The sequence below is a fragment of the Siphateles boraxobius genome, unplaced genomic scaffold (genome assembly GCF_051911475.1).
Source record: "Siphateles boraxobius isolate OS27281-9 unplaced genomic scaffold, OSU_SipBor_1 12, whole genome shotgun sequence".
NCBI lineage: Eukaryota > Metazoa > Chordata > Actinopteri > Cypriniformes > Leuciscidae > Siphateles > Siphateles boraxobius.
The window spans coordinates 28,947,929-28,962,170 of NW_027508722.1; the positions used below are offsets into that span (position 1 = coordinate 28,947,929).

The 14,242-nt window shown below is 41.9% G+C and overlaps 1 protein-coding gene across 10 annotated transcripts in view; it reads left to right on the top strand.

The window, feature by feature from the left end:
- The window catches only part of thrap3a (thyroid hormone receptor associated protein 3a), a 56,805-nt gene that overhangs the window by 18,761 nt on the left and 23,802 nt on the right, over positions 1 to 14,242 (top strand). For 4 of the 10 annotated variants that reach the window (XM_077217865.1, XM_077217861.1, XM_077217867.1 and 1 more), the window contains one exon: positions 8,538 to 8,646. The exons of 5 other annotated variants lie outside the window; for them this stretch is intronic. The gene's annotated coding sequence lies outside the window, so the exon portion shown is untranslated. Of the gene's footprint in view, positions 1 to 8,473; positions 8,647 to 14,242 lie in introns of all 10 variants that reach the window. One more of the 10 variants, XM_077217866.1, reaches the window with a different exon arrangement.

A 14,242-nucleotide genomic window follows, 5' to 3' on the forward strand; every position in this document is an offset into this window, starting at 1 on the left:
GGCTAAATAACACATGGGTACCGAGTCATCCAGTCTAACCATGAACGCCGTGCTACGTGCTGGTTGATAGTCACAGTTCAGCTCTCGTAGCACGGCGTTCGTGCTTCGACTGGTCGAGACTGTTTTCCGAAGATGGCTCCTGCTTATATACACAAAGTGTACTGTTTTGATAACGTATCTTCTTATTAAACTGTCTGTACACTTACAAAGTTCTCAATGCTTCGGTTTGCAGGTAGAGACCCTAATTATGCTACCGTCTTAGTGTGGGGCTATTTTGAGCTTTGTTAGTGGTATTAACTAGCAATTTTTATTTTTACTTATTCGATGCCCCATACACTAGCGTTATAAGCTAATCTGTGGTTAAACTAAACCTAACGTTAAAACTGGGTACATTCAATTATCATGAAAACGTATCCCAGAGAACGGTCGACTCGGTACCCATGTGTTATTCAGCCCTAGGTTCATTTTTGGCCGGAATTGTCCTTTAATATGTGGTTTATTGGCTTATTACTTTTCTTGCATAAAGTCTGCATGCAACACATGTAATACTATCTAGATGGACTCTCCACATAAACATTAATAATAATAATAATAATGTTTTATGTGGAGAGTCCATCTAGATAGTATTACATGTGTTGCATGCAGACTTTATGCAAGAAAAGTAATAAGCAATTAAGTTCTAGAAGCTCATGTAAGACTGATTTTACATTTCATTCTCTTGGTAGTAAACCCATGGGGTGTTGTATTACCCTCAGAGTAATGTACTCTATGATCCAAAAGGAAATATTTTTTACAATAAGTTCCATTGTCTTTTGTATGTTTTCAGTGTGTGGATAGCTGCATTTAGATTGTATAGTAGATTGTTGCAATATTAGATAATTACCATGCTCTTCTAAAATACATGATTCTGATTGGTCAGTTGTGACTTTCTGCGGGCAAAATATTTTGTATAATAAAATCTAAACTGTATAATTTACAGTTGTCTTTGGCAACCAGTCTCCTACACTGTACTAGATTAATTTCTCTCATGTCACTCAATCTTAAATCAATATGTCATGTCTGCTTGTTTAGATTGTTTTGGTAAGTTGAATTAAGTGGAATACTGTTCAGTCAGCTGATCTGTATTGCGATCAGCAAACTGTGATACAAGAAGCCTCCTGTTCACCCAATTAATTTTGCAATAGTGACCAGCTGACTGTACCTTAATATCTATTACAGAGAGGGTAATGTAATGTTTATGATATGGTAAAATAGTCATCATGTGACATTATATGTACTGATATTATAATACTAACCGATACCGTTAAACTAAAAATTATTTTCATGTTATGGCTGCTAATTGATAAATAGCCAATATTAAAATTTTCTACTGTTTTATCTATCAATTAGAAGATATTAAATTATGAATTCATTATTAAAATGTATGTCACAACATTATAATGTACAGTATGAAAAATGGGTAGGCTTATTCATTTTGAGATTTGGTAAAGATGACATTTAACAGTGTTATTAAATGAATAGTGTTTTTACTTTAATTAACTTTATGTGAACACCGGATGATGGGACAGGTAATCTGTTGTCAATACAGAGTAGCTGTACAACCTTAGAGCAAATATTGTGCACATGTGAAGTCACAGTTGATGAGATTCTAAGAACATATTTCTCTAGAGACCAATTCATTTAAACAGGTATATATATATATTCGCCTGTTGACACAAATTGTGCACCGTAGCTTGCAAGTTAGTAATAAAAGATTACTCTAGCGCATGCTGAACAAAACACACTGTACCCACTTTATTATAACAACTGACTAGATAATTAATAATACAAGCTAATTAATAATCTGCTATGTAATCATTTTATGATAATAATTATGCTTTACATCATTACTTATATCCTTGAACCGCGTCTTGTCTTTCTTCTAATTGTTTTTTAATGACTGAGAGTCATTGTGATGAGTTGAGCAGCCACTTGTTATTAATGCTAAGCATCTGGGTTTACTTATCCCAATGGCATAGCCTGCCAATTAAAATATCAATAGTTGACTGGAAAAGGTTACCCTTTGAATGTTTACATCCACATGGAGAACTTGTCCAGAGTTCAAAACAGTGGTATAACAACTTATGTGTTTCAGCCAACTCTGAACACTAAGTTGTTCCGAATTCTGCAATATTCTGAGTGAAATGTCTAGCTGAACAGGAGTAGCGCTGTGGTTATTTTCAGTTGTATTTATGTTGGATAAGTACAGTTGTTTATATTTGCAAGCGGGTGGTGAAAATGAAAGTTTTGTTTTACATAGCACTACTGCTTAAGAACATTGAGTGCTCTGGATTTTGTGTGTAATAACTTGAAATGTTTTGCACGTATGAAGGCTTGTAGTTTGCTTGTAATGTGAGCATGTTATGATATTCTGCAGTATACAATAATTATTAACATGCTTTATTATTAACTATGGGGCTGTTAAATGCTTGAATCTAATTGGTTGACGGATTGTTCTAAGGTGTGCAATTATTTTAAGGGAAACGCACAGCTAAAGTAGTTCCAAGCAGATCTTGACTGCATTACAGTTCCATATCACTTCACCAAATGATTTCAGTCATGTCAAAGGTTCTTACAGACTAAAACAGCAAAAGAACCAAAACCCACAATGACACTGACCAAGCAAATAAATATAGTAAACTAAACAATAGGATACAATTATTTTATTTTACTCAGGTAATTCACACACGTTTAATCTCTCTCTCTCTCTCTCTCTCTCTCTCTCTCTCTCTCTCTTTCTCTTTCTCTCTCTCTTTCTCTCTCTCTATCTCTGCGTAAGAAATTAGTTCTCACAAGAGTGTTTTAAGGAGCATAAGCAGAATAACTGAATCTGGTCTGTTGAGTTAGCTAGTAGAAAATAATGCACACCTGGTCCTACCTTAGCCATTACTACCTATGTTATGGCAGATATATTCTATTTATTGTCAGACACCTTGCAATTGATCTCCATTAAGTGTTGAGCAATCGCAAAAAGGTTCAACATCTGCATGAGTTCACAGAAACTCTGCTTAAATGTCACGTCACACACACAGGAGGCAGAAAATCCAATAGCAGTAGTTTATTTGAGGGTAATCCAAATCGTAGTCTTCCAGGCAGGGGTCAATTCCAAATAATCAGGCAGTCCAAAAACAAGAAACAAAACATGAACAGACAAGAAACCAACCATAAAGTGTGAGGACATCTAACACAACGACTCCGTGACATGGACTGACAAAGACAGGGTATTTATACACAGAACTAAACAATGTAATAAGAAACAGCTGCGTGCAATGATGAGTGATGAGAACAGACAAAGGATTGTGGGAAATGCAGTTCCAGAATGAATGGTGACAGTAAGGGAAAGAGACCTCTAGTGGACACCTGGGGAAACACAAACCAACACTGTGACATAACCCCCCCTCTACGGAGCGGCTACCAGACGCTCCAAGACCCACAAAAAACAAACAAAACAAGAGTCCAGGAGGGTGGTGGAACGGTGGAGGATCAGGGGGAGGGATGGGGGGCCAGGTCCATGAAAGGAAACAGACAGGGGGTGATGGTTTAGCCGGCGGCCAGGGCGAAGCAGACAGTCCATCGGGCGGCCAGGGCGAAGCAGACAGTCCATCGGGCGGCCAGGGCGAAGCAGACAGTCCATAGGGCGGCCAGGGCGAAGCAGACAGTCCATAGGGCGGCCAGGGCGAAGCAGACAGTCCATAGGGCGGCCAGGGCGAAGCAGACAGTCCATAGGGCGGCCAGGGCGAAGCAGGCGACCCATCGGGCGGCCAGGGCGGTGAAGACCCTTCGGGCGGCCAGGGCGGTGAAGACCCTTCGGGCGGCCAGGGCGGTGAAGACCCTTCGGGCGGCCAGGGCGGTGAAGACCCCTCGGGCGGCCAGGGCGGTGAAGACCCCTCGGGCGGCCAGGGCGGTGAAGACCCCTCGGGCGGCCAGGGCGGTGAAGACCCCTCGGGCGGCCAGGGCGGTAAAGACCCCTCGGGCGGCCAGGGCAGTGACGACCAGGGAGGTGCAGACCCTTCGGGCGGCCAGGGCGGTGAAGACCCTTCGGGCGGCCAGGGCGGTGAAGACCCCTCGGGCGGCCAGGGCGGTGAAGACCCCTCGGGCGGCCAGGGCGGTAAAGACCCCTCGGGCGGCCAGGGCAGTGACGACCAGGGAGGTGCAGACCCTTCGGGCGACCAGGGAGGTGCAGACCCTTCGGGCGGCCAGGGAGGTGAAGACCCTTCGGGCGGCCAGGGCGGTGAAGACCCTTCGGGCGGCCAGGGCGGTGAAGACCCTTCGGGCGGCCAGGGCGGTGAAGACCCTTCGGGCGGCCAGGGCGGTGAAGACCCCTCGGGCGGCCAGGGCGGTGAAGACCCCTCGGGCGGCCAGGGCGGTGAAGACCCCTCGGGCGGCCAGGGCGGTGAAGACCCCTCGGGCGGCCAGGGCGGTGAAGACCCCTCGGGTGGCCACGGCTCAGGAACAGACACCGGCTCAGGAACAGACACCGGCTCAGGAACAGACACCGGCTCAGGAACAGACACCGGCTCAGGAACAGACACCGGCTCAGGAACAGACACCGGCTCAGGAACAGACACCGGCTCAGGAACAGACACCGGCTCAGGAACAGACACCGGCTCAGGAACAGACACCGGCTCAGGAACAGACACCGGCTCAGGAACAGACACCGGCTCAGGAACAGACACAAGGACAGTAACAACCACAAGGACAGACACAAACACAGAAACAAACATTGGCTCCGGAGCAGACACTGGCTCCGGCTCAGGAACAGAAGGCACTGGCTCCGGCTCAGGAACAGCAGGCACTGGCCCCGGCTCAGGAACAGCAGATACGGGCATGTCCAGAATCCGAGCCAGACGCTCCAGATAGTCCAGATCCAATAAGGCAGACGGCACTGGCTCTGCCTCCGGTTCTGGAACGGGTACTGGCTCTGCCTCCGGCTCTGGAACCGGCAAAGTCTCTGCCTCCGGCTCTGGAACGGGCACTGGTTCTGCCTCCGGCTCTGGAACGGGCACTGGTTCTGCCTCCGGCTCTGGAACGGGCACTGGTTCTGCCTCCGGCTCTGGAACGGGCACTGGTTCTGCCTCCGGCTCTGGAACGGGCACTGGTTCTGCCTCCGGCTCTGGAACGGGCACTGGCTCTGCCTCCGGCTCTGGAACGGGCACTGGCTCTGCCTCCGGCTCTGGAACAGCAGACACTGGTTCCGGCCCTGGAACAGGAGACACTGGTTCCGGCTCTGGAACAGCAGACACTGGTTCCGGCTCTGGAACAGCAGACACAGGCGTGTCCAGGATCCGAGCCAGACGCTCCAGATAGTCCAGGTCCAGGAAGGCAGACGGAACGTGAACAGTCTCTGACTTGGCAGATGGAACGTGAACAGTCTCTGACTGGGCAGACGGAACGTGAACAGTCTCTGACTGGGCAGACGGGACGTGACCAGTCTCTGACTGGGCAGACGGGACGTGACCATTCTCTGACTGGGCAGACGTGACGTGAACAATCTCTGACTGGGCAGACGGAACGTGAACAGTCTCTGAATTGGTAGACGTGCATTTCTTCCCCCTTTTCCGTCCGCGACGGTGAGATGTTGGCTCTGTGCTGTCCCCAGGGTCGAAGGAGGGCCAGGGTGGAGAGTGGTGCTGAACTTCCTCTCTACCACCTCCTCCTCTGCGACCTCCCCGGGTGCCACGAAAAATGACTAGGCGGGTTCCCTCAAAATAATCTCTCCTCTCCCGCTCAGTGGCTGGGGAAGAGAAGTTTAAAAACATACCGCTGGATTTAGGTTGTGACGGAGTCGTTCTGTCACGTCACACACACAGGAGGCAGAAAATCCAATAGCAGTAGTTTATTTGAGGGTAATCCAAATCGTAGTCTTCCAGGCAGGGGTCAATTCCAAATAATCAGGCAGTCCAAAAACAAGAAACAAAACATGAACAGACAAGAAACCAACCATAAAGTGTGAGGACATCTAACACAACGACTCCGTGACATGGACTGACAAAGACAGGGTATTTATACACAGAACTAAACAATGTAATAAGAAACAGCTGCGTGCAATGATGAGTGATGAGAACAGACAAAGGATTGTGGGAAATGCAGTTCCAGAATGAATGGTGACAGTAAGGGAAAGAGACCTCTAGTGGACACCTGGGGAAACACAAACCAACACTGTGACATTAAATGGTCAATGCTTAATTTTCTAGCATTTCTAAACAAAGAAATAATTGGGATAGACAAGTCACTCTTTCTCAGCCCCAAATACTGTATGACTATTAAGAGATGGCTGGGAAACACTAGACAGGCATGTGTCGGCAGGCATTGAATGCCTCTGCCCCTTCTTGGAGCTTTCAGTTTAACCATCTCGGCTTTGCCAAATTTATTGCTGGTTCACAGTTTCCAGACTTGCTCTATGGCGGCAGACTCAATGATTGGGTCTCTCTGGCTCTAAAGGCTCATCACAGCAGAGTCTGTCTACACAGGAAGTAGACTGGCCCCAGTTCCTCCCACGAAAATCCATCCCAACGAATGTGTGTCAAGAACAGCTTGTTACTTTAACCTACACATGCTGCACCACAACTATGTCAGTTGCGTAAAGCATCAGCTGAAATTCAGAGTTGGACATCAGTGTCCCAACCCAAAAGTGATGACGGTCACCAACCACAACTTCATTTCTTTGCATAGTAATTTAAAATGATGACTTTTAAAGGCATTATTGTTGTGCTACACAACCGAACTGTTGTTTTATTTTCCTGTTGTTCCCACAATTTTCTCCATCTCTCCAGCTCCAGATGTATTTTTGCACCAAAAGCAGTAGGTTGGGTTAGAGAAGCAATCATGAGTGAGTCATTGTGGTTAGGTTGCAAACTGCATTCCATACTGCTCCTGAACTTGAATAAGCTCTTCAAGATCTCTTACTCATAAAGTAGAAGATAGTGATACCAATTGATGTCATGACTTGATTTCTCTCCTTTACGGCTCTGTATCTGCCAGCAGTTGTTCGGGGCATCTGCACTCTCTTATTGTTTTGGATGTTGTTGTTTAAATGTTTGAAGCATTTGTTGATTTAATTAATGGTGGGTGACCTGCTGGGAGAGCTTGACATTTGGACATTATCCAGTTATTTTCATCTGAATCTTGTTAATGATCACTAAACAAAAGTTATTTGTTTAATTTCCGAATTAAACAAATTCTGAAATTAGGGGGGGGGGGGGGGGGTCAACTTTTTGAACAACATAAAAAATAATTTTATTTTAAGCATCAAATAAGTGTTCATTATTTTTGTTGAATTATGATTTACACTTTTATTATAATAACTTAACAGACAAATTTAACTCAATGTAAAATTTTTGTCAGTATGTCAATAATTTTGTCATTTTGTGTAAAATTTCTGCATGGCAAAAATACATTTTAATTAGAGACCATTTAAAATATCTAAAAAATAAATAACCTAATTTATTTGTGTTGTCGTTGTCGGAGCAATATTAAAGGGATGGCTCATTTCATTTGCTAGCCTCATGTCATTCCTAACCTATCCTCATTTAAATCTGGCACGCACATGAGAACATCTTTAGCCTAAAACATGCTCTGTCAGTACATTGATCAACCACTCATGTCTGCATATTTGTGTGAAGTATGTTTCTGGCCTTACCTTTCGAGTAACAGTGGGTTGATGAGCATTTAAGAGAGTCTTACTGTCAAATAAAAATGAAATGCTCCACAAATATAGCCAACTGCCATATGGTATGTGGGGTCAAAACAAGTGTTTTAAGGCTTGTTTTGTAAATCTGATGGTTGATTATACTGTGGTTTGTGTTTTGTAAAGAATTGTTTTTAGAATAGACTCTAAGCGTCAGAGTTTATAAGAGTCACAGCTAATCTTTGCAGTGCAGGGTTTGACACCCTCTTTAACACCCTCAGTAACATGAGCTGTAATGGTCCCTGCAGTGGGACTGAAAGTGAATTTATGAAGCCAAGGTCTAGAGTTCATGACACATATAAATAGAATTCTTTGATTGCTGATATCAAGTTATAGGCTAAGGAGATTACCTTAGGAACAGTGGGGTTTTTAAATGCAAAAAAATACCAATAATATATTTGATAGTAAAAAGTACACTATGTAAAAAAACAACGGTTAAAAAACAAAACTGCATGCATTTTGCGGAAGAACATTGTTTTGGTTGTGCTTCGGCCCTGCGTGACTGTGGATAAATATGACCCTTCACAATAGATAATGCTTTACAATGAACTCTGTTAGAGAGAGACATATGACAATTTATCTGTTTAATAAAATACCTTACTCATCTTTACAACATTTCAAATCTCTCAGTTCACGCCATCTCTGAAAAACCAAGCCAATGTTTATTCTCGTTTTATTACGAGCTCTGTCACGTTCTCCTTTTGATAGCAGACTCTCTTCTGTTCTGTTTTTTATTTTTTTTAACAGGTCATTCTCCGGAGGTCCGAGATTTAGCATGCTCCATGTCAACCTTTCTTTTTTGTTGTGACAGCTAACCTATGCCACTCCAGCACCATACATGCCTCAAAGTACCCAGAGCAACAGACATGTACAAGCGAGTGACGTATGTACGGAATTTCCAGTGAAAACCATCCCATCAGGTCACTTATAATAGACTTAATACCACAATGAATCAAGGATTGATAATGTGCTGACTTATTTAAATTGAGTTAATTTTGAACAAACATGTTACATTATCTTTAAAAATTGTAGATTAAAAGTTACTTTTTATAGCAAAATCATTTATTTGCATCAGTAATGCAAACTTTCTTAAATGTGTTGAGTCAAAACTAAAACCTTTCACAGAGTCACCCAGTATAAGTCTTATATCACCCTGAAGGGGTTTATTATGACCGACTAACTAATTATAACCCGCTAATTACATGGCTACTCATTAAATAAGCAAATAAATGGCCATTTAATAGTGAGATGAAATTATTGTATTATGTGAAAAACAATATGACTTGCATGAAACTATAGCACAGCTGTGAAGTAAGTCATTTTACAGGCCATTACACAAAATATTTGACTGCAGAATTTCACGATTGACCAATGATGTGAACCTAATCAGCACCAATCACCCTCTTGAATCATCACTGCTATGCTGGAAATTTAACTGTAAGCGAGACTGTTAACAAGCTGAAAATATTGACTGACAGTGCTAGGAAAATGGCATATGGTAGGGACAGATTAGCACAGGTGCTAAATTTACCCCTTCGTGTTGAGGGGGTTGGGGTTGAGAAGGACGTTGGTGAAGATCTGAAATTTGCCTGCTTGCTTTCAACGAGTTGTTTTGCCTCACTTGTGAAGAGCCCTGTTTACTGCAGTGGCTCGAGAGGTCTTCCTTGTATCTTTCTTTATTGAAATAACAGATCACAAGCTCCCAGCGTGCATTATGGCCGTAGGCTACATCGGCAGCCAGGTGGATTAACCTGCGTCTGGGGATTTGGAGGCAGTTTTCTGCCTCAGTTGTCGTCTCCTCTCAAAAACACTCACCGTCTCCCTCTGGGAGTGCTCTTCAGAGAGGGTGGCAGCTGGCTTGGCCATGTTTTTCAACACACTGTGCCTGTGGGCACACATTTATCAGTCAAAATACTCACTACGTTAAAAGGAATAACAACAGCATGGTGGAGTTAGTGTGGTGAACAGCTTCACAAACGCAAGATAAATGTGCATTCCTGGTGCTCTTCCCAGATAACGTTGAGGTATTTGCTGTGTCATTTTTTACTGCTCATTGTGGGAAGTGCCAGATCATCCTTAGATGTGGTACTTTAGGGGGGGAATTCTGTCAATTGAAGTCATACATCTTCAATCAATCAGCAGTACCTAATTTTAACAAGGATCAGCTGTTTTTATTGGATTATTTGTCGAGGATAGTCATAATATTTGAGAAAACAAAGAACATCAGTACAAAATATGATGCATCAGCTGCTGTATTTGCAAAATGCACACGTGTGCACTATTATCTAAACGTAGTTTGGCAATGAACTCTTAAATACTTAAAAAGAATTGACAACTTTCAAGACTGTTCCAGTTAACTTTTTTCCATTTGACTGTTGACTTTTTTTCCCTCCGTTTGTCTTGCAAATTCACTTCTTTTATGCATAGTTTGCCATGCATGATTTGTATTTGTTTTCAACAACAGCTTCACCAGCTGCCTGTTTCAATGAATTACAACTGTAAAGTGTCATAAATCCAATCATGTTACTGAAGGAATTTTATCCGACTGCAGCCGTCCCTCTAGACTGAGTCTTAATGACTGTTGGTCAGTGGGGTCAAATATTCACAGACCCTGTTTTAGCTCAAGGCTTCCCCTGTAATCCCTTAGATACTTATTCATCAAAACTTGCAAAGCCCCCTCCCCCATATAGTCTATTCTTGACGCAAATTTTGCTCTTTATCAGTAACTCCAACTGACCCACCTGTTATGTGTGTCTCTGCGAGGGCTCTTCTTTTATGAGTGGGCCGCATTGCATTATATTAGGAGTCTATTTAGGTCTGCATGTTTGGCAGGGAGCTGCAACTGGAGGCTTAAGACCCATACTTAGGCAGGGATAGAAGTCTGTCTAGGGAGAGCTCACTCTCTTTCATTCAGCTTCGTTTAGGTTGACAAAACAAGGCTGTTTGCCTCAGTCAAAAGATGCTGGCTGACACAAAGCCATTTTTCTTCTCAAATGCTGCTGTCCTGTGATGTTAACAGAAAGCGGTAACAATTCATGTTTTGTAAAATGCTAAAGACTGCTGTAAGATACTTGTCAGATTCTGTCTTTTTCTTTTTGGTTTTCAGGACATTTACACAACAGTACTAAAATGATTCATTTCCAGCTGTAATGTCTGCAGCTTTTTGATGTCATTGTCTTTTGACTTTGGAAAACCTTTTTTAAACAGATACTTTAGAATGTTCAAACAGTTGCCCCACTAACAATGTGAATATGTCTTTTAACCTCCTGACAATTTGACCATTTAGTTTCTGCCATCTGAAACCATTGAATACTCCGTTTCGTCCGGATATCCACTCCCTTCTCACCTTGACTTACTGACATGTAATCATTCCTGTTTGCTTCAGTATTTGCACACAAAGCGCTTTGGAAAGTAAAGCTGACATGCACTTAAATGTCAGGTTAGGACTGAAAATGGTTGAGTAATGTCAACTGTCTAGTAGATTCATGTATACTTTCCAGTTCCTGGACAAGCAGTGTTGAAATACAGGTCGCTTGGCTGTCAATCTCTCTAATAGAACTAATAGGTGAAGCTTCCGATCAGTTCCGATCAGGTAAGGCAAGGTGAAGCAAACAATGGTCCAAATATTTGTTTTGGTTTCTCTCAAGACTCCAATATAAAGATGGTGTGCTGCAGTTACAGGTATTCAAACAGAGCTGAACAAGCAAATGAAGAGATGTACTTCAAATATGAACTACACCCAGAGACATGAAGTAACCAACATTTTTAAATACACGTTTTGCTTTGAGTTTTGAGATATGCAGATGGAAGAGTTCCAGACTTTCCGCAGAAACAATAAAAAAAACTTATAATTTAATGTTGTTTTGAAAGCTATGACAGTATCCAAAAAAAAAATCCCCAGCCTCAATACCAAGCATTTATGTGAGGGATGTTTGTTTATTTGCTTATTGGGTTTGAATATTAAATAAAGCAGCAAAATACAGTATTTGCAATTATATGCAATAATACAGACCTGTTTGATGAAGGTTTATTGGAAACAGTGTATTTCCAGGTGAACCAAAAATAGTCTTTGCTTGTCTTGGCACGAACTTTCACAAATCTTGATTTCAAAAACATATGGTGTCTAGCACAGACTGATGATTAGAAAGCTATCTAACTCTCAGAATCTAAACTTGCACTGATATTTTCATCAAAAAACAAATAAAAAATGTAATGACTAATGTCCCATCATCACTCTAGCCTGATGACTCCAATTACACAATGATAAAAACCTTAAAATTGTGCCACGCTCTCAGATTTCTTTCATTAGTGCTGACACAAGACCAGAGTTGACTGACACGGTTCGTACCCTGTGGAAGAGACTAGAACGTGGTTATAGATTGAAAATAGCTGTCAGCTCCTCTTATATCTTGTGCAAATGGTTGTTCCACAGTCTTTTTTTTCATGACAATTGCCATGGATCAGAAACAGGAGTACTGAAAGGAGATTGAGCAATCTTTCAGCTTTCATACTAGCAAAAACTAAAATAATGTGTATTAATGGAAAAATGTGGTTTGCCTAAAAATATATGATTGTAAAAGTATAAAACAGTTTAATGGATAAACTAATGCATGATTAAAAAATTACCTTCAGTGGTTTAATCAAATGCTTGTCTTTTTATGATCCCCCCATGCTAATCCATATAGTTCATTTAAAATTCCAAAGCCAACACTTTGAAGTTGACCTCCTCGATCTTGGAGGTGTTGGAAGCTTGCATGACCAGGCCTGTTACCGAGTATCATTTCTTTTGCTAGCAGGTGGCACAGAGGTTGAACACAATAGGCAGCATGTTACTGGGCAAGAGAGAAGAATTAAAGGGATAGTTCACCCAAAAATGAAAATTCTGTTAGTAATTACTCACTCTCATGTTTCTCCAACCCCGTAAGGCCCAGAAAGGTTAGTAAAGAGATCGTTAAAATAGTCCAAGTGACTACAGTGACTCAACCTTATGTTTATCAATCGTCGAGAATACTTCTTTTGCGCAAAAAACAAACAAAAATAACGATATTATTCAACTATTAATTTTCTCCCGTGTGGGCCTCTAACGTGAGTTCACGAGAGCGCCACGACAAATGCGCGTGAACTGACAAGATGATGCAGATGGGTTTCGATGTAGTGTTTAAAATGGTTCTAAAGTGTGCATTTCCTGGATGTCCAAATCGTGAGAAACCAACAAGCAAACGTAAAAATGCCTTACCAGTGCCGCAAAATGAATGGCTTACCTTTCACACTTTCCCGTCAAATGATCGTGATCATGCATGCGTCGTGGTGCTCTCGTGAACTCGCGTTAGTGGCCCACACGGAAGGAAATGAATAGTTGAATTAAGTCGTTATTTTTGGGGGGTTTTGCGCACTAAAAGTATTCTCGTCGCTTTATAAACTTAAGGTTAAGCCACTGTAGTCACTTGGACTATTTTACCGATGTCTTTACTAACTTTTACTTAACCTTTTAATTGTTCCCATGATTGTCTTGTGTTTTAATATGTCATGTGTCCCTGAGGACACTCTTGTAAATTCAATGGAACCGATAAAAGTACAACAAGACAATTAAAATATGCTTTGTGTGTTTATTATTATTAGTAGTATAATTATATGGACTGCTTATGGTCACCATTCAGCATTAACCATAAACACCTCCATGGGTTCATAGCACATGGTGAATATAGCGCAAATATTCATGTGGACCAGTACATGATACTTTTATGGTGCTTTTGCTTCTTTTTGAGCCCTTACAGTTTCAGTCCCTGCTCATTGTAATTGCATGGAAAACAACATGCAAAATAGTTGGAGGTTGCAATTTAGCTGATCTACCAAACAGTGAACTGTACAAAACAGCGTTCAAATGATATGATTTTCATTAAGCAAGCCATGAAAGCCCATATTTTCCATGGGTAAAACAAAATATGCCTCTAAGAAATCTCTCTTCACAGTTTCATCTGGTTGGACTCAAACCAGAGGAACAGAAGAGGCCTATTATCCGGTTCCAGAACTCCCTGTTGGCATTATATTGATTGCCATAATATTCTGTGTTGCCTAACTGCTTGACATCCACTATTTTAATGTGGTAATATTTCTCTCTACATCTCTATACTGTGCAAAATGCCTTTCCCCCCATACGTTAAGCCCAGTTCACTTCTTGTGGTGTTGCATAATAGTAGCTGTATCTGAAGTTATACAATTTTGGATCATGCCAGTGTCCTCTTTCCAAAAATCTCTTTAAAGACGTCCGATCCAAAAAAAGACATAATACACCTCTAAGACAGTGAATAACAGTAAATCTTGTCAGATCCATGAAAAACTGTTCCAGTTTGTCCCTAGCATGAGTCTTTATTCTGCATTGATAACACTATCACGATTCATTTATAATACTGTTTCTCTCAATCTGGTTCTCGATGTAAATGCAGACGGGCAAACATTTAATTATCCATCAAAACCTCAAGCCAATCAACAGTTAATGTGCAATGAAACTGATACTTT